Here is a 25,701-nt window from a genome sequence, read left to right on the forward strand (position 1 = left end):
TTTTATAAGAGATCTGAACAGCTTTTAGTTCTGGGGTCCCACGGATGGCGCTAATCTGTTAGGCCGAAAATCGGTAACAGGTACGGCAGTGACGTAAGAGCTGAGCTGGATGACCAGAGGAACTGAGTCCCGGGGGACCGGAGTGAAGTGGAATGAAGTGGCTAAGTTCTGCACAGAAGCAAACGAGGTCAGAAGACCAACCCGGGTGTTACTCCGGACAGGCCCTTCGACACTCAAGTCAGTTTATGAGCAAGAGTGCAGAGCTAGTTTAAGAGTTTTTGGGTGGAGAGGAAGTTTTGCATTACCCATTGGTTTGAGCTTTGAACCCCCTTTTATAGAGGGAAACTCGATGACGTGGGATGACCTACGCCAGGACAGGTGCAGGCCTGCTATAGGTTTGAGTTCACCTACTCCAGGACAGGTGTCGGCCTGCGATAGGCTTGAGTTCACCTACTCCAGGACAGGTGTCGGCATGTGATAGGTTTGAGTTCACCTACTCCAGGACAGGTGTCGGCCTGCGATAGGCTTGAGTTCACCTACTCCAGGACAGGTGTCGGCCTGCTACAGGCTGCTGTTTTACACCCCATCAGGTATGTGTTCAAGGAGTCGTGTCAAGAGTCCATTTTTCCACTCTCAAGTCATGTGTGAGCTAGTGGTGGTAATCCCGATGATGAGTGGAATTTCACCAAGAATAATCCTCACTCTAGGCCTGTGAACCGACTACCCTTAACCACACTCCAGCAAATACTGAGCCCAGTCCACCAAAAGGTCCAAAAGCCTCAAAGCACATTATTGTACGAAAAAGCGAACACAAACTCAGGCAAATACCTCTACACGTACGCGCCAACCCACTTTTTTCAATTTTTACTTTTGAATAGTCTTGTATCGAAAAAACACCAGTTCCACCTCAATTCACGTGTCTATAAAAGCCTTAACTCTACAAAAATTAGAAAATTGAAACTGGTGACTCTCCCCTAGAGCAAGTCTCTTGAAGTGATTTTCACCGAAATAAGAGAATAGCCTGTTTCAAGCTAATTTATTTTGGTGGGGCCCCCATTGAGATGGCAAACTCTTGGTGCTCTCAATAGCTAAACAAGGTGGGCCATGATCACTTGGAACTATTGAGGTTACAACCATCAGCCCTCCCTTTAATCCCTCCCTTTATCTCCTTTTATTTGCATCTAGTAGCGAAGTCTAACAACATGGTCCGATTGTTAGGAAATAATCCTAACGGTTGATGTGGCCTTAGCAAGATTAATGGCCTAGATCAATTTGGATAGTTAATTTGACTTTTATGAAAAGTCATTATTTGAAAAGTTGCAAACGTGAAAGAGTATATGAGATATGGAAATTCGTTTGAGAGAAGGAATCAACATGAAGAGGAGTTGCATCCCTTCCCTCAAATGTCTATAAAACCCCTCCTCCGGTCTCCACTTGCACACAACAATTTCTACATCATTCTCTTTACAATCCACGGCAAAAAGAGAGAGGAAGCCAATCCTCATTACCGTCTGTTATGGTCCAAGGAGAAATACCGGATAGGAATCCCTTCCAGCGAGAAGAAAACAAGATCCATGGCTTTCGGTATGTTTCTTTCCTATTTCGTTTCAAAACCATAGAGTTGTTTATGTTTTCTCAATGTTAGATCACCAAGATCTGTTGCCGGTATTCCTAAATTAATGAACACCAACATTGTGGTATAAGAGCCACGGTTCTGGTGAGAAAACAACGAGAATCACCTTAAAATCGGTGAAAATTGATTGATATTGGTTTTTTTTTTTGCAAAAACTTGTAATTTGATTGCCACCAACAAGTCACAATTCTAATCGGTGATCAAATGGTATAAAAATGTTGCTCATGATCATTTGAATCCAACGCAATAAACGGTGCATCAACCCGATATCTTGATTGTATCCAGCGACGATTTAAAGTTAGAAAATTCTATTTTTGGAAAGTTTTAGGCATCCGGTTACTCCGACCAGTTATCGGCAGGCATGGATGTATATTTTGTTGAGAGACAAGTCCAACAGTGCAAATGGCGCCTCGATTCGATGTCTTGTGAGTCCTCGGAGTTAAATAGAAGTTTCACCACAAACTTTCTTTTTCGGGAAAAGTTTCAGAATTTTGTTGAAGGGAATGAACAATGTTTCACAATATTACTGTTTTGTTTGAGGCATGAACAGTGTTGAATAGTGTTGTGCATTTAATAAAAAAAATTGATTCACCAAGGCGTGCGCATGTGGGTCCCTGCGGGAAATTCGGGCTGGGTTCCTCCCGATGGTCGTCGGGCGGGTTCCACCATGGAGTCCTCACTACCACATTCAGTTGTGTGTTTTATTATTTCTCTCTTGTTCCCTTTTTGTTATGGGTGTGCTTGTGTCTGCATTTCCTGTGAATTTGAGATAAAGATCCAAATTTCACGGTAAAAGAGAGGTTCTCAGAGTCGCCACCTAGGTTAGGGCCTAGGACCCGTGATATGCATTTCTAGTGAATTTGGGATAAAGATATGAATTTGGGTTCTAAGAATAAGAGAGGGGGAATTTGAAGGTTTTTGGTGAACTCGGATGGTTTTAGATGTAGGCTTGGTTGTTGGTTGTCTTGGGTATTGGCTGTTTGGGTTGTTAGGGTGGTTTGGGTAATTTTGTGTCTTGAAAAACCTTGAGAAATACTTGTAATACCCAAAATTTTTACCAAAAATACCCTTAGTTACAATTTCGTCAGCCCTTAATAAGGAGGGAGCTCAATAGGGTTAGGAGACCTAATTGAAACCTATAAATATGAAGTTAGAGTTCTGCAGAACATAATACTAGCCCTAATAGGTTCTGTAGCCCTGGAAGAAAGATATTTTCATGCGAACGACCTTCGAGGATCGACCGTAGAATCTCCGTCTGCAAATCCGGGTAAGGTGTTGATTTATAGTCTGTTTGTGTGGTTAAAGAAAATTTAAAATGAGGAAGTAATAGGTTGTGAATAAGATTAAGATGTTAGAATCTTTGTGTGGCAATCTAAGGGATGAATTCATAGATACCTAAGAGATTAAGAAGTTGGGTTAGAACTCTAAGATTTGGGCTTTGAGATTATGCCAGAAAATGTTTAGATTAATTTTTTTGTAAATAAATATGAAGATTTCAGAGCGTGAAATTGGGTTAGATGGACTCCTCTCATCGATACGAGTCCAACGGATCCGACCACGCGAGATTTGGAGTTCAAACGAATGAGTTATGACATTTTTAGTTTCAAAAATGGTGAAAAATCGCATTTCGGGGAAACTGGGTTTGCGCAGGGGCGGACGACCGGCAAAAATGGCAGTCGACCTGCATTCCCACGGGTTTGAGTTCTGTCGGGCAAACTGCAAAGTTTCCGGACGTCCGGCGCGGTAGTTTTTTCCCTTGACAGCTTAAGCTTCGTAAATTCATAACTTCTTCATTTCTCGTCCATTTTTGACGCTCTTATACTCTACAGACATGACAGAAATACTTACTTTCTGTTAAAAATGTTTTGAAAACTTTATAATAATGACAATTCCTAAATACTAAAAAGAACCTTTGGACGGTTTACTGATCTTTTCTGATTGAGCAGCAAAGGGTGTCTTGTGTCAGTGGAAGGATATATATGCCTAATAGAACTGATATCAGTGATGCAACTCATGAGGAATGTTCATACTATTGATTGTAGGTAACTAAGGTACACTGTGAAAAGGGTTTTGAACTTCAATCAAGGTGAGTAATAAGAGACTATTCTGATGGGTTATTTATAAACCCTTTTTGATGACATTCTTACTTGTTCTCAAACTTTATTGCTTGATAGCTGTAAGCCCAATGGTTCCCACCCTTGGCATCTCATTCTTGTTTTGATGATTCCAATCTCAAGTGATTTTGTATCACTAATGAGTTTGATTGTCTTTAGTTTTAGATCCCATTTGTTTGCATTCAAGGAAGCTTGGATCGAGGCCTAGATGCTTAATTGGAAAACATTTGGAGTGCCAAAGCTAGGATGATCAAAGAAGCATGGTGGACTTGAAGCCTTGAAGTTCAAGAGAATATTGAAGTGCTTTTCAAGTCTTTTTAGAATGTATTCTCCTCTCCTTTTTTGTTTAGAGATGTCAAAGGCACTTAAACATGTTTTAAAACTAACTTGAAAATGTGTTTGAAATCATATGACTTAAGCCCAAAGACCATGGCCCAAAAGCCCCTGATCATTTAAAGTAAAAATGGAATTTTATACAGGGATGGTCGACCTCGAGATGGAACCTGGAATTCTAGGCATCTCAAAATTTATTGGGGCGGTCGACCGGGGTAGTCCTGGACGACCGCGGATAGGTTTCTGTTTCGACAGAAACAAATCCATCATGGTTGGGCCGGACGACCGCCTGGGTCCGGTCGACCGCGAAAAAGGTTTTGAGCTAAAATTTAAATCAAACAGGTAGCCCTCACCAGGCGACCGCCACTGGCTCGGTCGACCGCAACGGTTTGAAATTTAAAAATAAAAAAGAGCGCCCGATAGGGGCGGGCGACCACTGTGGCTCGATCGACCACGACCGTCTGGCAAAAGAGCCGTTGGAGACTGCGGGGCTTGACTTTTTCAACCCAGTTTATTACAGTTTTACCCTTAAACGGTCATATTTTCAAATGGGCTATATATACACTATCTAAACCTTTCTAAACTATCTTTTTGCATTATCTTGAACATCTACAAGATCAAAGCAAAGTGTTTTAGTGCCTCTCTCATCTCTAAGCAAGGAAGTGGATTTAGGCTTATATTTGTACATCTTTCTTCCATCCTTTGTAACCCTTTTGAAGGGATTTTAGTTTTCTTTCTTCAAGAAGATCATTGTAACTTGGCGAGTACGAAGAGACTGTGGACCCCGATCTGAGGATGATGAGGAAACGAGTCCCTACATCCTCTAGATCTCCACATGAAAAAGAGCTCTACCAAGGAACTCTCAAAACAGATGCCACCCTCATAGCATAGCACGAGTGACAATATAAATGAGATACCTCTCGATTCAGGAGTAAGTCCAGATTCGAGACGTATCTAAATAAACTTAGAGTCGCCATCCATGGATAGGCCATGGAACCCCAAAACAAATACTCTGTGCAATGGATAACCAGAAATATATATAGGCTCGTGCCTGATTACGAATGGGGAAGGTCCGAAGAGCACCCTTAATTCGTCCGAGTGCAAGCACTTGGTCTCTTATGCCATTTATTATTAAATCCAAAGAGTTTTGGGCAAAATCATGCAAATGAGAACAAATATCCCCGAGTGGACGTCTACCTAATCATGCATGACTCGGAGATGAAATAATAAATACATACAAAATAAAATAAAAGATGTGTCACCTAAGCACAGCTAGGTTATGAGTGACATGTCTAACTGGTGTCTAAGTTCTGGTGAACAAACACACGCATGCTACAGCTAAAAGTATAAAGTCTATACAAGAAAATAAGAAAATACAACAAAACATACAATATGATAACACAACAAATCCTAAACTCTAAACGATTTAGCCCGAGTCCTTGAATGGTCTGATGTTCATCCAAAGAAGCCTATGTATCCCCGCCTCCACAAGAATAAAGGCAACGTAGTTCTTCGCACCTATTCTAAACTATGATGCCTAGGACATCTAAACCACTATCCTAGACTCGATCTAAAAGACCAGACTAGTTATTACAGCTTCTTGTGCGATTATTTAAATTCCAAGGGATTGTGGATTTTAGGACACCCTATATGCCCTAACTAAATGCAGGTTAGCCCTAAGCTAATGCAGGTGGTTCTTACAACCTATGTGTAACTAGGCTGTGTTTCCTAAGGAAAACAAAGGGTCGGACTAACGCATTATATTCTAATCATCAATCGGCGATGTAAATCGCCAACTGACCGGACGGAGGCGTTCCTATAACTCTAGGACAAACCCCTAACTCTAAAACAAGCATACAACAAACAAACAATACATCAAGGGCAAACCCCTAACTTTAAAAAAAAAAAAAAAAAAAAACTCTCTACCTAAGATGAAGTCCTAACTCTAGAGGAAGATCTTTTTTGAAAATAAGGTTTTAAAGTTTTGTTCAAAAAGAGATTTTTAATACTATTTACAAAAGTTTGGCTGGACTTGGGATGTGGATTCCAAGCTGCACTACGTACCTCGTGGAAGAGGATTAAGCCAACGTAGTTCAAAACAAACTCTTCTAACTACCACAAAAAGCTTTAAAGCACTTTAAAACGACTTAAGGTTTTTGATATTTTTAACTGTTTTTGAATTTTAAGATATTTCAATGTTTTTTTTTTTCTTAAATATTCAATTTTTTTGGGTTTCAAATTTCTACTACTTTTTTTTTGAGTTTTCAAATATTCTAATGTTTTTGTGATTTTAAATGATTTCAATGCTCTTGTGATTTTAAGATTTCAAAAGTTTATGGATTTAAAATTTCAAATGTTTCCACCCTTTTGGTCAAAGGCTAAAGAGAACACACAATGCAACACCCTAGGGTAAAGGGAAAACCCTAAACCAGCAAACTGGTATCCCAAAACAAAATGCAACAATCCATAAACAAGTAGAAGAGTCCCAAGAACAATGAAAATGATCTAAGACCCCAAGCCAGCAATGCTCTAATCACAAAGAAAAGGACAACAACTCTAAAGAACTAACTCCTAAGCCAAGGATAAACTAACAGTCTATGAAATAGACTCCTAAATGTTGCAATGTTATAGAAGGGGTGCAAACAAGTCAAAGCCTCGCTCTAGAGGAAAATGTTGCTCTAATATGAGGCTAGGTAAGCCTCCTAAAGGGGAAACTCTCTAAATGAGACATAGCTTGTCTCAAAATAGGGGCTCTAGAGAACTCTTTCATTGCCCTTGCAATGAGAAGGATTCTAATATCTAAAAGGTGTTTAAAAGACTAGGCAAGTCTACTATACAAAGGAGGGGTACGCTACTTGGACTGAACAAGTCCCCTAAGGATGGGCTTGGGCTAGCGTCTTCATCACCCCATATCAAACCATCATCAGCTGAAGACTTATAATTGATATGGAATTAATGCACACATGCAAAGGCTATAGACTAAAAAAAATCATATTCATAGCTAGCCTCATCTGAACTTATCATAATCCACTATTTTTAATTTCAGAACCAAATTCTAATGGATGTGTTAAATACTTGTATACATGAACTGCATGATATCAATGTAAATCCAGTAGGCATTTTAAACAAGAAAATGCAATCAAACTATGAAAGTCTACCTAAAGAAAACATGACCTGAACTGTTTAGTCTAAACAAAAATGAACATAACTCAATAACATGACATAACAGATGAGCCCAAAATTTATCTAATTCTATCATCTGCTGTGAATCTTTCCTTCAATAATTCAGCCTAATAATAATAAAAAGAAAATTCATACTAAAATTTTAATTTCCTCTTAAAATTTTCCTCTCAAATGAATTTTTCCGTAATAAAAATCATATAAATATAACTGTTACCAAAATATCACCAAATATCCTGCAAAATCTATCAAATTCTATAAAATAGCATATTATTATTTTTTTGTAAATTTCATTGATCATAACAATAATGCTATTCCCTTTTACCTGTATCATAAGCATAAAACATATTCCTTATATAATGATACATCAAATAATAAACTCCCAATGTATTATTCGACTAAAAAAATAATTTATCATCATAAATTCTTTTCTAAGCTTGTCTTAGACACAATTTGAACCAACTTTCTTATATCAAAACAAGTAAACCAATTACTTGAGTGAGATAAGGACAGCAAAACATAATGATAATATGGTTATACTCCCATCTTACACCCTTCAAGGATACTAGTTCAGGTGTAAATATTTATGTACTTAGAACAAAAACCAAATCCTTATCACTTGACAAGCATATCAAAACAAGCATTATTTTACTCCAACAACTCGGCCAATATCATAATTCAGCCATCATGTCAGAAAATATCATTAGAGCTCATTTTCTAACTAAAGAAAATAAGTTGAACGTGCATCCATTGAATCAACAAAAAAAAAAGATTTATTTAAAGATAAGCCATATCAGACATGACTGCCTTTCAAATCACAAACTGAAAACTTAGGAATCCAACAGATCAAACATGCAATAAGGTTCATGCGCAAATGATAACCCAAGCTTATAACAGATATCCGAACTCTCAAATAAACCTATCAACTAATTCGACTAACAAAGGGAAAATCAATGTACTAACACAAGGAACTCTAAATGCAAGAACATATACTATGAGCATTATCATAATATCATTATTATATAGTCCTAAATTCCAAGAGACATTGCACTTATTAAAATATCTCTATTCTCTACAATTGCTGGTGGAACTTTATCCAAGATGAATAATTTAAAACAAACAGACCTAAGAAAATGAGAATAAACTCCAACCCAGACCACATGGAAAATGAAAAAATAGAACTCAAAGGCTTTGATGGAATGTAGCTTTGAGTAAAACTGAAATTAAGAGCCATAGATAAAACATTCTTATAATGCTCATAAAAACCTCTATGGCCCACATGAGAGGATATCTAAAATAACGCAACTGACAACACATGGATGTATATTTTCCACAACTATTGAGCATAACCAAACTTTTATTACCAATAAATATAGCTAATACATAATATTGAACCTCTAAAGTACTTTCAGTGATAATTAATTCCATTTCAATCTCAACTGAATCAATTAAACAACTACACCATTCACAAAACCCAAGCTGAAAACTAAAAATTGATTAAAATCTGAGTAAGCCTATAGTTAAGGGAATCATGTTCACACAGCAACTTAATCAATTTGAATCAACATATCATTTCTCTTATTAACAGCAGTTTATGCAACGTAATGGTAAAACTGACCTAAAGAATTTTAATGATAAAAATGGTTCAAAGTATTAAGGAATTTAGCTCAAAGAAATTGGGCTACAACTTCCAAGAGCTATACTGACAAAGAAACTTACATTCCTATGCTTCATTAAGAGGGACACTAGCATATGAACTATTTTTTTAGCTCGGAAATACATACAAATTGTTATTCACAGCAGCCTAAATACCAGTTAAGCAAGTGACAGTGATAAAAAAAACTCAGTATGATTCACCATTTTCATTACATCATTTTCTTCTTCATTCAAATCTATTATGCTTATTCATTCACATTTCTGTAGCTACAAAACTCTTTATTATCTAACAATCCCCTTTTTCTTAAAAAAATCAATTCAATCCAAATGGTATATTCTAACCAAAAAGCTCTGTTCTAACAATACTACTTCAAGCTCTAAATACTCTCAAAGGTTAGAAGAACCAAATCAGACCTATCAAATTGATAAGGCACGGCAGTGCTAATTTCAGTGACTGACATATTAACATCGTAAACTAGCCTCCTATTCAAATTTTGTTTCAATTTTCCAAGAAACATCCAAAACTCTATCCTACTTAGGCTATAGTATTTCATTCTAACCAAAATAAAGAATCACTACACTACAACTCCTTAAGCACTATAAGAAAACAAAAGTAGACGACACCGAGCTCCTTTTCTTTCTTTTTTTTAACTGTGAAACTATAGCCATGAGGGACAACTTCTAAAGCATGGAAATATTCTCATCAACTATAAAAAAAAATAAGCTGCTATAACTGCAACTACACCTTAACAACCAAAGAAAGAACTGCTATTGGACATTACCATGTTCAGCCAACAAAGTAAGGGCTGCTATGGGCTTCATCATGTTCAGCCAACAAAGTGAGGGCTGCTATGGGCTTCATCATGTCCAGCCAACAAAGTGAGGGCTGCTATGGGGCTGCTATGGGCTTCATCATGTTCAGCCAACAAAGTGAGGGCTGCTATGGGGCTGCTATGGGCTTCATCCTGTTCAGCCAACAAAATGAGGGCTGCTATGGGCTTCATCATGTTCAGCCAACAAAGTGAGGGCTAGCAAATAAATCTCAGCCCTCTATATACTAGGGAATAATATACACATAGCAACATATTACAGAATGTTCCCTCTTTTCAGACGAAGAAGTGGGGGTAAAATAGGTTTTTCTAGGCTACTACCATTCATACAACTTTCACAGTAATATTAGTCGTCACTTAAAATCGAAGAAATCGGTATAGTTCAAAAATTAAAGAAGCCTTCAGCATGAATGTGACCTCAGTCATGTTTTCACACTGGTAACAATCAGCCCTCTCGTTACATTATAATATCTGTCACTAGGCCAATTAAATATGTACATTGGAAGCCCCAAAAAAAATGTTGAATTAAGAAAGTGCAGAAAGTGCTAGCCTCATGAATTTCCTATCATCTTTCTACAAGAATTCAACTACAACCTAATTACAACACTTTTGTTTGCCTTTTAGGAAGAATTCTAACAAGATAACAAAATATGATGGCAAGATAAGCTAACATCCATGCTCTACATAGACAAGTGATCCACCGAACAAATATAATGATCCCTTGCAAGTTTAAAAAAAAAAATTCAATTCCCCAATGTAACTTGACATATTGACCTACCTGTTTTCCTTTTTTAATGCTTTTGCACTTGAAAACTATAATAGCTTTTGAAAGAAAGTCGGACAAAACAAGATTGAGTTAATTTGTGTGAATGACAAGTGGTGGTAGTGCTAACATCACAAGCTTGTAGCTTCCCATTAGTAGAAATTGAGAATCCAAATTATATCCAGAGGCCAATATCAAAAGAAAACCTACAAAATTGGAACTAGGGACCAAATAAAGAACACGAGAGATAAAAAAAACAGAAATGGAAGGAATGATGAAGATGAATACCTTCTTTTGACAGTACTTACTTCTTGCCTTCTTCTCCTTAGCAGTTGCAACCTCTATTTCTCTCCCTCAATAGCTTGGGATCTCCTTTTCTCCACCTTCTTAGAAATGATTGAACTCCCGTGAGATTCCAGCAAAGTTGCCGGAATTCATGGAGTAACGACCTGATTTATCAAGAAATTGCTAGATTCCAGCAAGATCTGCAGTAATTAATGAAGATTATACTTGCAAACACGGATCTAGGGCTTTGAATCCAAATGAGAAAAGGAAAATCAAATCTAGGGTTTAACAAAAAAATTAGTTGCTAGAATGAAGAACAGAGAAGAAATTGAGAGGGATATGGCGGCCGAAGCTTGACCAGCTCGTCGGAGAAGATGCCGGAGAAGAGAAGCAGTAAAGGTTAGGGTTTGAGCCGTGAGATATATTTTCTCTCTCTGGAATTCTCGCACCTTTTTTTCTCTGCAATTTTCTAACGAAAATGAAAATCCCTGAAAATGAGAAGGGCACCTCTTATTTATAGAAAATTTACATAATACTTCACCCCTATTATGTGACTTAGACAACTCCCCCTTTCCTCATTTTAACTTGTTTTGTAAAGCCACGGGTGGTCTAAAGAAAATTGCTTTAGTAAAAACATAAGGATAAATTTGCGCCCCCTTGGTTGCTCAGGAACACCCCTTTACTGCAAAAGACACACATCCTATTTCTCCCAGGCGAACCCCTGGCCTAGATGAAACACTCCCCTTCTGCTACGCTATTTTACACTACACAACCTACGTCGCTCGTTTGCTAGGCAAACCTCGACAGATTTCAACGAAATTTTAAAGGGACCTTACTGGGATCCTAAACTACCTTAGGGTACAATTTGAGACTCTAGCTAATTAATTTGGAAGGATTTTGCTCAAACACACCTAATTGAGGTTTGGTCAAAATGAGGTGTCTACAGAGATGCGTAGCCATCTCAAGAGCAAGTGTTGGAGACGCGGAGCTTTCTCCGGTTCGTGGCGAGTCTTGCGAGGCGTAGCCGAACCATCTTTATAATTTGGTTGATTCCCCGCCATTAAGGGAATCCGTAGTGAAATCACTAAGAAGTCTTGGTAGAGTGGAGTAGGTCCTTGATTGTGACTGAACCACTATAAATCTCCGGTGCACTCTTTCTATCTCTTTCTATTTCTCTGTGCATTTGTGTGCTTAAAGGTTTTAATTTGCCATTATTTTTAGTTTCCCCATTTTATTTGGCAAAAGTTTTTAAACCCAATTCACCCCCCGTCTTGGGTTGCATCACCCCTGGGATCTCAATAGCAATATCAGATTATTGATAACTCAACCCTATCGATTATTGAAATCATGATGATTCCTATTGATTGAGACTACAACCCCAATATTGAATCTTTTGATTCATATGCTATTGAATATTGAATTCTCTTTGAATTTATTGAATAAGCCTTTCTTGGGAAGCTAAGTTTATTTATGGACCCTTCGCCAATGGGGAATGCCTAATACATTGGTTGATAGATATCTACTGGCCAGTATTGAATCACGTGTCGATTATAGACAGCAATCAAAAAAATAAACAAAGCTAATATTGAGTCCCAAGACTTTTGAATTATTGATATCAAAACCCACATCGCACACCAAATTGAATGTTTGCCTCAGTTTTGATTTTGATGTCTTTGTTGAATTACCATTGAATTTTCCAATTGAATGCCTTATTGATTGCATCAGCCTTTGATGCCATATCTGTTAGCATAACTTTTTATTTACCATTTCAGATCCAGAGGCGTGATTCCAGCTTGAGGTTGGAGCGGCGAGGGAGATCACTTGAAGACTCAGCCGTTTACTTTAATTAGTTTACTAGTGAGTATTAGTAGCTATCGACTTATATTATATCTTTAGTATTGGTTGAGAGGAGATGGGTATTTGATGTAATTGATTAAACAATTTATTGTGGGTGGATGAATTTATTTGGATTTATCTATTGAGCATTGTTCTGTATATTGCTAGCCTTGCATGCTTGCAGAGGTTACTTCACAGGTATGTTGCATTGTTATGTTCCAAGCCATGGTAGGTGGTTTGGGGCGTGACAATACTGAGAGAGATATCATGAGAAAGACCAGAGAAGCTTCGGGACTCATTATAAGATTCCTCATCGCAACAACCTATCATTAGTCTGTCATGACAAAATGGGGTGCCAATGGAGGTGTTCGACTGTTGAGAATGGAGAAGGTCGTGGTGGTGGGCTGCAATGAATGGAAAAGATGGTGGTGGTGAGCTATTAAAAATGGAAGAGATGGTGGGTCTGACGGAGGACATGGTGTGGCTGATGCTTCGGTGGAGGAAGGGATTGGAGGAAGGGGATGATGGTGGCTAATATGGGAAATGGGGAGAGGGGGGGGGGGGGAGGGGCTGCTGCATATGAGAGGAGATAAGTAGTCGAATACTTCTCACCTTCTTCCAAATGAAACTCAAGAAAATAGAGCCCTCCCTCCAACGGTTTCTTTTCACCATTTTATAGTTGTTTTACGCTTAGTTTAGCTTGATTAGATTGCCAACAAAGGGTAAGAAGGAAGCCCCATTTTAATTGATTTGATTATGATGAATTTGTTATGAAAATCTAGAGGTAGCTATATTCCAATCCTAAAAGAACCAACGGTGGTTGAGTTCTTAGAATAAGAGAGGGGAGGTTGGGTTATGTGGGGATTGTTGGAAAATTTGTTGAGGGTACTGTTGATGATAGAAAACAGAAACTTGTTGCTTCAAGGCGTGATATCACTTTCCTTAAGACAAGATTCGCCCCCACTAGTAGTGTGCAAAGGGGATCCGCGAATTGCCTCCAAGATACAATGAAGCCTAGTAGGGAAGCCCTACTAATGTTTGATGACGCGTAGCACTAGCGGAATCAAACCCGAAATGCCCTTCCGAAATTTCAAGCCTTAGAGAAATCTCTAGATTCTGTTTCTGCAGAAAAACAGTATCTAGAACAGTAAAGAAAAAGAAAAACAGTATGTAGAAATACTTGGGGATTTTTGTAGGAGTGTAGAAGAGAGTGTAAAGTCTGTCAGAATTGCCAATTCGATTTCTATCTTGAAATGACTGAATTTTGCACAATTTGTAGACCACCTGGTGTCTTTTCAGTGTGAAAAACACCTCTACAGGGCACCTTTCCAGAATGTTTGAAATCTGACCGTTAGATCGCACCCATTGATATTGAACGGTCCTGATCGATCCTAGATGTGACTGTTGGTTTGAGTAAAACCTCTCTCCAACCCAGTCATCGTTAGATCAACCATCTATGGTGTGGATCGCACCCCCTTGGCACATGACCGTTGGGGGAAGGGACACAACCCATTTGATCACACTCTTTGACCGTTGGAGTTATGGGCCCGTTGGGCCAATCGTTAGGCCCGAACCGAAGCCCAACCCAACTGGTCGGCTTGATGGGCCTACGAACCATTTGGCCCACACCCATCCAACCGGTCCACCTTCATCTTGATCTAACGGTGCAGATCAAATCTGGAAAAATTAAAGGCTCCAATCGCTCCTCGCGACGTTGCGTACGTGCGAAGTGCAAAGTGCGCCTAAAAAAGCGCCAATAAAACGCCACTATGCGCCCTATAGCCCATTGCCCACGCCGCGCGCGCGTGCACGTGTGCGAACGGTGCGTTACACCGTCCCGCGGGTCCAACCATGGGTTCAACCCAATGTGCAATCAAACAAGTAACAGAAAAGTGTAGTGCTTTATAAGCCCTTCTCTTTCTTTTCTCTCATCTGGTACGGGACTATCTTTTCAACTACACTTCTACATCCTTTTGTAAAAGCAAATCTTTCCAAGAAAACATTTTTTTTTTCCAAACGCTTTTTATAAAACATTTTCCAAAACACTAATACATGATTTTGAAAATTCAAAATCACTAACAATCCCCCACCATTTTCAAAATCAAAGAAAATTTTCTCATCAGGCTTGAAAATCTTATGCATAGATGAAGGTATCTCTCGATTTGAACCTTCACTTAGTGAGGACACATCAAAGTTAACCAGAATTGCATAGTAGACGTATCTTTAAACTAGCTATTCTATTTGGTTAACCGGATACGTCTCACACATAAGATTTCACCTCTTTGGGCAATTTCTAAAACCGACACATGTACTGGCCTTGTGTCTATATCTTGGTTTCATGAGCGCTCTAGAGACTAGCTAGGTCTCATAGGAAGCGGCACCACTCCCACACTCACATAGGTAGGCTTATCAAGAGTGCCCCTGTAACTAAAACACTCCAACTCTATGTTATAAGCCTATTAAGAGTTTAAATACTCAGCCTTCTCCTTTTAAACATTACAGGTACCAAGCACTTTACCTTGGGATGGCAAATAATACAGATTATAGTGCTTGCAATCACTCCATACGATGTACTTGGACTCATTGAACTCAAGACTTGATGTTTATTCAAGTGTTGAGTTGAGGTTCCATCATTGGTGACTATTGGTTAATGGCTTTAACCCCATCCCTAATGATGTTTTACTCACCAGATCTCTTGCAAGAGCTTTAGTGAATGGATCAGCCAAGTTTTGGCTCGATCTCACAAAATCAATAGTTACTACTCCATTAGTAAGTAACTCTCTTATAGTACTATGTCTAAGTCCTATATGTCTGGACTTACCATTATAAACATGATTATATGCCCTTGATAGTGTGGCCTGACTATCACAATGGACATAAATCGATGGCATTGGTTTAGACCATAACGGAATTTTCAATAACAAATTTTGAAGCCATTCCGCCTCTTTACAGCATGCTGCCAGAGCTATAAACTCTGCTTCCATAGTTGAAGTTGTTATGCATGTCTGTTTCTTAGAGGCCCAGGAGACTGCTCCCCCACCAAGGGTGAAAATCCACCCACTGGTTGAAAAATGGTCTATTCGGTCAGTTATCCAACTAGCATCAGAGTATCCTTCTATTACAGTTGGATACCCACTATAACATAAACCATAGTCTATAGTTTTCTTTAAATATTTTAAAACTCTATAGACTGCATTCCAATGAGAAAAACTAGGATTACTGGTAAACCTACTAAATTTACCTACAACAAATGCTATGTCTGGCTTAGTACAAGTCATAACATACATAAGACTACCAATTACACTAGCATACCCTAGTTGAGAAATAGTCCTGCCAGTATTAAGATACAACTGTATATTTGGGTCAAAATGTGTTGAAATGGGTGAACATTCAAAATGGTTAAACTTTTTGAGAACTTTCTCAATATAATGTGATTGTGTTAGAATAAGACAATTATCCTGTCTTATGATTCTAATACCCAAAATCACATCAGCTTCACCCATATCTTTCATATCAAAGTTTTGAGAAAGAAATAATTTAGTACTTTGAATGCTTTCAATATCAGTACTAAAAATTAACATGTCATCAACATATAAACAAATAACAACACATTTGCCACCCTTAAATTTACTGTATATACATTTATCTGATTGATGTATCTTATAACCATTTGACACTAAGACTTTATCAAATCTTTCATGCCATTGTTTAGGGGCTTGCTTAAGCCCATACAAAGATTTGATAAGCTTACATACTTTTTGCTCTTGGCCTGGCAGAATAAATCCCTCAGGTTGTTCCATATACACTTCTTCATCAAGTTCACCATTTAAGAATGCGGTTTTAACATCCATCTGGTGAATGTGAAGTTTGTATATGGAAGCAAGGGCAATCAACACTCTAATGGTAGAAATCCTAGCAGCAGGTGCATATGTGTCAAAGTAATCAATACCGGGTTTTTGAGTAAACCCTTTGGCAACTAACCTTGCCTTAAACTTTTCTATGGTCCCATCTACTTTGATCTTCTTCTTGAAGATCCATTTACATCCTATAGGTTTAGACCCAGGTGGTAGATCAACCAAAATCCAAGTTTTATTACCCATGATAGAATCCATTTCGTCATTAATTGCTTCTTTCCAAAATGCAGTATCTTGTGACTTTATGGCTTCTCCATAGGTTTGAGGGTCACTTTCTATGCTTAAGTTTAACAAGACAGAACCTTGGAGTTTTTCTCTTGTCCCTTCTACCAGGTAGGTTACAAAGTCAGGGCCAAAACTCCTATCCCTTCTATCTCTTGAACTTCTTCTTATTTTACTAGGTTGTACACTAGGTTCACCAACTTCTGTTTGTGATTCTAAAGGATGATCTACAGAAGTTGTAGGTTCAATTTCTTTAGGAATTGAAGTGAACCTATTTTCATAGAAAAAGGCATCTCTAGACTCAATTATGGTATTGACATCTATGAAATCATTAGGTTCTATAACTAATAACCTATAGGCCTTACTGTGACTAGCATATCCCAAAAAGATACACTCAATACCATTTTCACCTAATTTCCTTAACTTAGGTTTAGGGACTTTAACTATAGATCTACAACCCCAAACTTTAAGGTAACTTAAGTTTGGTTTTCTTTTCTTCCACAATTCATAAGGGGTTATATTAGATTTCTTACTAGGTACCCTATTTAAAATGTGACAAGCCGTAAGTAAGGCTTCACCCCAAAAACTCTTATTTAAACCAGAATTAACAAGCATAGCATTAATCATTTCAGTAAGTGTCCTATTCTTCCTTTCTGCTACACCATTTTGTTGTGGTGTATAAGGGACAGGAGTTTCATGGACTATGCCTACTGATTCACAGAAATGAGGAAAGTGATATTCACCACCTCTATCTGATCTGAGACATTTAATGCTTGTTATACATTGGTTTTCGACTTCAGTTTTATAAATCTTAAATTTTTCTAAAACCTCATCTTTATGACTAAGTAGATAAACATAACAGTACCTAGAATAATCATCAATAAATGTAACAAAGTACTTTTTACCTCCCTTTGTGGGAACACTATGTATGTCACATACATCACTATGTATTAAATCTAACAAGTTAGAAGTTCTATCTACTTTAGGGAATGACTTAGTGATTATCTTGGTTTGCATGCATGTTTTACATCTATCTACTAAGTCATTTTCATATTTAGGAATTAAGGTTAACTTAACCATATCATTCATTTTCCTAGTATTTACATGTCCTAAACGATTATGCCATAAAGATAAAGAAGAATCCAAAACATAAGCAAAGACATTCACTTTATTAATATTAAGTTTGAACATCCCTTCATACATATATCCCTTCCCAACAAAAGTACCCCCCTTAGAAAGAATGAACTTGTCAGATTCAAATACAAGTTTGAAGCCATTCTTGTTGAGAATGCTTCCAGACACTAAGTTCTTTCTAACTTCTGGTACATGGTAGACATCGGTTAGAGTGAGTCGCTTGCCGGATGTGAACTCAAGTTCCACCTTGCCCTTCCCTTTGACTTCTGCTGTCGACGAATTTCCCATGCATAACACGCTTCCATCTTCAACTGTTTCATAAGTTGAAAACAGGTTCCTGTCTTTACAGACATGCATCGTCGCACCAGAGTCAATCCACCAATCATTGCCATCTTCAAGCATATTTGCCTCTGAAATCATGGCGACAAACTTTTCTTTGTCTGTTGGTGCACCCGACTTCTTATCCTTAAAAAGTCGGCACTCACTCTTGTAATGGCCTGGTTTGCCACAGTTGAAACAAGCACCCTTTCTTTTCTTATTCTTATTAGTCTTCTTTTCATGGTGTTTGTTTCTCTTCCAATTGCCTTTTCCTTGTTGGTTCGAATTCTTGACATTTTCCACCAAATGGATCTTAGAGGATACAGTTTCATTTTCTTTCTTGTCTCTGATTCTTGACTCTTCCTCAATCCTGAGGCATTGAGCCAAGTCTTCAATAGACATTTCCTCTTTCTTGTGTTTTAGACTTTTTCTAAAGTCTTTCCAATTTGGTGGAAGTTTGTCAATAATTGACGGGACAATGAAGGAATCATCAAGAATGATGCCTTGCAAATGAATTTGATTAATTACATGTTGTATTTCATGTAATTGATCAATAACAGACTTATCATCTACCATTTTAAAATTTAAAAATTGACTCAGTGAATTTCTTGCTACTGGCATCTTCCGCCAAGTATTTGGCTTCAAGTGCATTCCAGATTTCACTTACTGATCCCATGCCTTGATATATGTCAAATAGTGTATCTGACATAGCATTTAGGATGTGCCCTTTGCAAATATAGTCATCCTGTTCCCACTTCATCCTTGCACGAGCCTCCGCCAAAGTTTCATTTTCATTTGCTGACGGCTTTAGAGTAGTGAGAACCTGGACCACTTTGAGTGATGTCAAAATGAAGTGCAACTTCTTCTGCCAGCGCTTGAAATTTCCTTTGTCGAAACGTTCGAGTTTGACAAAGTCTTGGGTCATTTGACGAACCGAATAAAGTGCCATTGAAACAACAGTAGAAAATCTTGTCTTAAGATTGTTGGAAAATTTGTTGAGGGTACTGTTGATGATAGAAAACAGAAACTTGTTGCTTCAAGGCGTGATATCACTTTCCTTAAGACAAGATTCGCCCCCACTAGTAGTGTGCAAAGGGGATCCGCGAATTGCCTCCAAGATACAATGAAGCCTAGTAGGGAAGCCCTACTAATGTTTGATGACGCGTAGCACTAGCGGAATCAAACCCGAAATGCCCTTCCGAAATTTCAAGCCTTAGAGAAATCTCTAGATTCTGTTTCTGCAGAAAAACAGTATCTAGAACAGTAAAGAAAAAGAAAAACAGTATGTAGAAATACTTGGGGATTTTTGTAGGAGTGTAGAAGAGAGTGTAAAGTCTGTCAGAATTGCCAATTCGATTTCTATCTTGAAATGACTGAATTTTGCACAATTTGTAGACCACCTGGTGTCTTTTCAGTGTGAAAAACACCTCTACAGGGCACCTTTCCAGAATGTTTGAAATCTGACCGTTAGATCGCACCCATTGATATTGAACGGTCCTGATCGATCCTAGATGTGACTGTTGGTTTGAGTAAAACCTCTCTCCAACCCAGTCATCGTTAGATCAACCATCTATGGTGTGGATCGCACCCCCTTGGCACATGACCGTTGGGGGGAGGGACACAACCCATTTGATCACACTCTTTGACCGTTGGAGTTATAGGCCCGTTGGGCCAACCGTTAGGCCCGAACCGAAGCCCAACCCAACTGGTCGGCTTGATGGGCCTACGAACCATTTGGCCCACACCCATCCAACCGGTCCACCTTCATCTTGATCCAACGGTGCAGATCAAATCTGGAAAAATTAAAGGCTCCAATCGCTCCTCGCGACGTTGCGTACCTGCGAAGTGCGCCTAAAAAAGCGCCACTATGCGCCCTATAGCCCATTGCCCACGCCGCGCGCGCGTGCGCGTGTGCGAACGGTGCGTTGCACCGTCCCGCGGGTCCAACCATGGGTTCAACCCAATGTGCAATCAAACAAGTAATAGAAAAGTGTAGTGCTTTATAAGCCCTTCTCTTTCTTTTCTCTCATCCGGTACGGGACTATCTTTTCAACTACACTTGTACATCCTTTTGTAAAAGCAAATCTTTCCAAGAAAATATTTTCTTTTTCCCAAACGCTTTTTATAAAACATTTTCCAAAACACTAATACATGATTTTGAAAATCCAAAATCACTAACAGGGAGAGATAAGGGAGAGAAGAGATTCGTGCGGGAGGGGAAGACGGAGAGAGAGAGAGAGAGGGAGGGAGGGAGGGAGAGAGAGAGGGAGGGAGAGAGAGAGAGAGAGGGGGTGTGTGTGTATTCGGCTATGCCTTTTTTTAGAGAGAGAACAAGAGGGTTGGAGAGAGAACGAGGGCCCACTTGAACTCTCTTTCTTCGTTTTGTTATTTTTCATTTTTTTTCTTGTTTGTATTTTTATCTCCCAAAAAGTATGAATTGCCCAATTCAAATGAATATAGGCTGTCGATTTTGACGACACGCCTATTGTCCAATAATGTGACAGATTGTCTCCGATCCAATTATGCTGTTATGATCCATTTTGAACCATTGATCTGATCATCAATTCATCAATTCAAAAACCCCCGAATGTCCCAATTATCGACGCAGATCGTCTTTAGCGTTCCGACAGCTCAGATTGACTCAATGATGATTCACCCATTTCAGCATTTGATCTCAATGATCCAATCGGATTATCCCTAATCATGCATGATATCTACTCCAAATCACTTGCTCTTTGATCCAACATCCCTAAAATCAATGTTGTTATTGCTCTTGGTCGTTGATTTTGACGGTGGAACGGCACCGAACCAATTCTTCTATTTTTGACACGGTTCCGATCAGTGATCCGGGTGGTTGATTTGTCAAATCTAAGACCCTAAATTACCCGAAGGTCGGCACGGATCATCGCTTTAGTATTCTGATCTGTGGATTTTAGCACTTGATTTTTCTGATTCAACCGAACTAGTATTAATCAGGACACAACCTTGATCGTAGGTGTCTTGGTATTGACCTAACGACCTTAGATAACCATGGAAATCCTTCAATCATTTTTAGCCCTTGATTTAGAGTCATTTAAAAAACTGGGCTTCGGTGAAAAGCAACCATAGGTAATTTTGACCCAATTGAAAATTGGTATGGCCAGCTTAGTACTTTTATGACCCGAAGCGTTCGAAACCATGTTCGAGGACTTCTCACTTGATTTAGTACACTTAGGTCATCAAATGCCATTTTCTGTATTTTTGGGGCAAAAGTAGTGAATTTTCCATGCATAACTCATGGAATAGTCGGTTAAGGACGTAGCAAAATGGGAGTGTCTAGTAGGGGTGGACATGGTTCGGGTCCAACCCGAAGAACCGAACCGAACCAGCCTATTTGGTTCAGTTCAATTCGGTTCTAAAAATATGTGGTTCAATTATGGGTCCAAAATTTATCTCTCTTTCTCTCTCTCTAGGGCTTTTTAAAACCAAAAAGGCAAAGAGGGTGTGAATACCAAAGAGGGAGGGGTGCTAATTCCAAAGGGATGTATTTATCAAAGAGGGGGTGGTACTTATCAAAGAGGGAGGTACTAATGCTAAAAGGGGTGTACTAACCAAAGTGGGGGGTTACTAAACCTAAGGGGGGTGTACTAACCAAAGAGGGGGACTACTAATGCTAAAAGAGGTGTACATACCAAAAGGGGGGTGTACAAATCGGAACAAAAGTAAGTGAAGTGGAAAAGGGATGAGAAATGAGGAGGGGGAGGCACCTTTTATAGATTTTCTATACAAAATCGCAGGAGAGTTTCTTGCAATTTTGGGTTCCTCGGGACTCTTCTCGGCAAAATCGCAGAAGAGGGCCCCACCTCCAATCTCGGTCCTGGTTAGTACAGGTGGATTTTTGGGTGTTCGGAAAGTGGTTTCGAGTTTCTGGGAGTGGTTTTCTGGGTGCGGGAGGGCCGATGCATCTCAAAAAAGTTGTTTCGGTGACCCAAACTAACATTCAGTTGTCGAAAAATGGTTCCGAGTAGTGAAAAAGTAACTTCCAGTAGTTACTTTATGGTTTTTGGAGACCAAAAAGTGGTTTTTGGGTCCTGGTTTTTGGTGAGTAATTTTTGGTTCCTAATGAAATGTTTGTGGTGACAAAAAATGATCCTTGAATGTTAAGGAACATTTATTGATAACCGAGGTTGGTTTCCATTTCCTAGAAAGTAGTTTCTGGTGACCAAAAGTGATTTCCGGGTCCCTAGAAGTTAGTACTAGGTTCCCAGATTTTCGCTTGGGTTTGAGGGTTGCTTGATAAGTGATCTACGGCTCTAAGAAGGTTGTTCCTAGTGGCTAAGGTGGTTTCTGGTTCCCAAAAAGTGGTTTTTGGGTCCCGGAAATGGGTTATGGGTCCCTGATAGTTGGTACCGGGTACCCATTTTTTGGTGTTGGTTTGTGGGTTGCCTGGAGAGTGATCTCTGGCTTTAGGAAGGTTATTCATGGTAGCTAAAGGGGTTTCTTGTTTCCAAAAGATAGTTTTTGGTAATCGAAAGGTGGTTCTGGTTCCCAGAAATGGCTTCTGGTAGAGCTTTTGCTGAGTTTTAGTGTTTGGATATTTAGGATTTTTTTGTTGTAAAAACAAGTAACTAGCTATCTGGCTTTATCCTTGGGACCTTTGTTTGACCATTTTAGGGTTTTTTCAGAAGAATTTTGTTAAACCCGGGCTCTGGGTGCAAGCTTGGTTATTGGTTGTCTAGGGTATTGGGTGTCTGGGTTAGCTTTGTGTCTTAGAAAAACCTAGAGTCATACTAAGAGAGATATCGAGATAATGACCAGCGAAGATTCCAGACTCATCATAAGATCCGTCATCGCAGCAACCTATCATTAGTCCGGTCTTGATAAACTAGGGTGTCTACAATAGGATGATCCTAACCCTCTTATTTTTGGATGTTTAAAATGGACAGCACGACATAGAAACGTCCACTGATCAAAGGGCTAGGATCATCTTATGGAGAATATTTTCTGGGGACACCCTATCTACGTCAGGGCCCAACAAATGAATGGTTTGGATCATCCAAATAACTGCCCCACCGTTTTTTGAGGCTGCATGTGCATGCATTGCCGTCCACCATATAAATTTCCATGTTATGACTACGGGTAGAAACTAAGGGATTTGCTAGTGTCCATCGCAATAGGCATTTCGCAGATGCTCTATGCATGTTAGAGCAGCCACACAGTCTCACTTTTCAGCAGATTTTGTCTTCATTAACGAGGTGGCTGCTCTGACATGCAGCAGAGCATCTGCAAAATGCCTATTGTGATGGCCCCTAGCAAATCCCAGAAACTAAATTTCTTATAGGTGTCGTGTCTCTTTATCTGTGAACCCATTATAGAGGGGATGTGATTAGAAGTCTTTGCTTAGGGCTCTCGTTAGTGTCCAATCATCAGTGGGTAGGGCCCGCCAGATGAACACTTTTCGTCATTTGTTGGATAATAAACCGTTCATTTGCTGGCCCAATACGGAAGGGCTAAGATTAAAAATCTATACTTAATATCTAATAAAGATGCATTAATGTGTGTACATTAGAGAGAGACAGATCATACAGAGAACTGCAATATTTATTTGATAATGGCACTACTCTGCTTATACTTTTCTGTGAAAAGCTAATGAAAGGAGTATAAAACAAAGCGAGTAGTGCCATTATAAAAATGACCGTAGATATCAGCCTAGAGAGAGAGAGAGAGAGAGAGAGAGAGAGTAATGAATGAAGAAGAGGGAGTATAGATAAGGATATGCTATAACCACATGTTTTCGTGGCCAAAAAGAGGCCCAACTTTATAGAACCCTCCGCTCATTCAAATCCATTACGTGCGAACACTTATCCTAAATAGAAGCCAGCTGACCGTTACCACAAACCTTTTCTCAAACCCCCTTATAACCCCTCAATATCTCATCTTCACAACATTCATATCTCTCTCTCTATGGCTTCTCTATCAGATTCCGTCAAAGATGTGGCTATTTTCGACATGGGTTCTCTAAGAACACATCTTCCACAAAAGTAAGATTTCAAATTCTTTGCTTCTCCATCTAAAAAAGGAAAAACATGTAAAAGAATGAATATATAAAGACAGCTTCAACATAGATTTTAATGTTTCTTTTGTGTTTTCAGCAGAAGAGGGCTCTCAAAATACTTCTCAGGAAAATCCAAGTCATTTACGTGCGTAACCGACGCAAAATGCATAGATGATCTTAAAAAGCCTGAAATTTCCAGTGCCAAGAAGAGGAAGAAATATTCAGATAGGCAGGCTTTGCGTTTCCCTCCTGTTTCTTGCAGTAGAGCATTCAGTGGCGCCCAATTTACCCCTTGTGTTGGCGTCTAGATCACCACAGGGGAGTGGCACTGCCATTTTTGCTAGGATATTTATACATGTCATGTATTTATTTACACTCTTAAATTCAACTTTTTGAATCTTGTTCATTGATTTTGTGTTAGAGTCTTAACAATACAGAAGATGATTTATGTTCTATCTTCGTTTTGTTGCTCTTATAAGTGTGTTTGATTGTAAATATAACAAATATAATCTGTGTTCTACTTTCATTTCCTTTTCTTATTTGGACTTCTAATGTGAGAGAAAAACGTGCTTTGAATCATTACTATTTTGACTCGGACCTGCTGTGAAAAAGTAGAGGTACTTAGAATTGTTTGTTGACACCGACAGAAAACCTCAAATGATTTTGGAGAAAATTGAAGGTCTCACGCACCCTCACGGACAATAAAAGTAGAGAATAGTTGTGTTATTCAAGTCTGGGTTTATCATATCCGGATTTATTAAAAGCAAGTTTTGCATAGTGGGTCATAGGATGGTGCAACACACGATCCACACACGCATACACACTTGGAGCAAGGGCCGTGAGTTGTAGGGTGCTGGAGGCACATAATGACATTTTTGTCCAAGAACAAAGGTAAGGAGGATTTTTTTAGAATAAAAAAACTTAATAAAGATAATTTCAGGATAAAAGTATCTAAAGCGAACCCGGAAGGGTGTGGCTCTTTGGCGTAAAGTCATGGGTTTGCTCGCCCGATGAGCGTGGTCTTATGGGTGCCTGCGCCATCCCTAGGGAATAGTCCCGCCCTACAAAATGGTTTTGGGTTGGGGGAGGATTCACGAGCTTTGCTGCCCTTGGCCTTGGCTGACATTAAGCCTTGTTCTGGCATAAAATTTGTAGGACATATAAGTTTTTAGACTTCAAATTTACCATGTACATCTGATATTAAATTAACTGTATTGAATGGGAGTCATCCATTGTTTCTTTTGTAGTTCTATTTGGATTGTAGGAAAAACATTTCACGAAGAATTTTTTTTGTAGGAGGAAACGACATCCTTGTAGCTTATTGAGTATCATAATATTGAAGGTCCTCTGGATAAAATGGTTTAAGTTACCTATTTTCATGTGTAATGAGAGAGTGAAAAAGCAGGAAATTCTAGAAAAGTTTTTGTTTTGCAAACTTTTCCCAAAAAT

At 38.9% G+C, this 25,701-nt stretch overlaps 1 long non-coding RNA gene across 1 annotated transcript; it reads left to right on the forward strand.

Annotated features, from left to right (window-relative positions):
• Positions 1-23,915: 23,915 nt before the first annotated feature.
• On the forward strand, positions 23,916-24,778 carry LOC143887715 (uncharacterized). Its single transcript, XR_013254348.1, has 2 exons — positions 23,916-24,238; positions 24,350-24,778. It is a non-coding gene; the product is annotated as an uncharacterized LOC143887715 (long non-coding RNA).
• The last annotated feature ends 923 nt before the right edge of the window (positions 24,779-25,701 follow it).

The sequence above is a fragment of the Tasmannia lanceolata genome, unplaced genomic scaffold (genome assembly GCF_043159265.1).
Source record: "Tasmannia lanceolata isolate RefF3 unplaced genomic scaffold, GAP_Taslan_0.1 ptg000012l, whole genome shotgun sequence".
In the NCBI taxonomy this organism is placed as follows: Eukaryota; Viridiplantae; Streptophyta; class Magnoliopsida; order Canellales; family Winteraceae; genus Tasmannia; species Tasmannia lanceolata.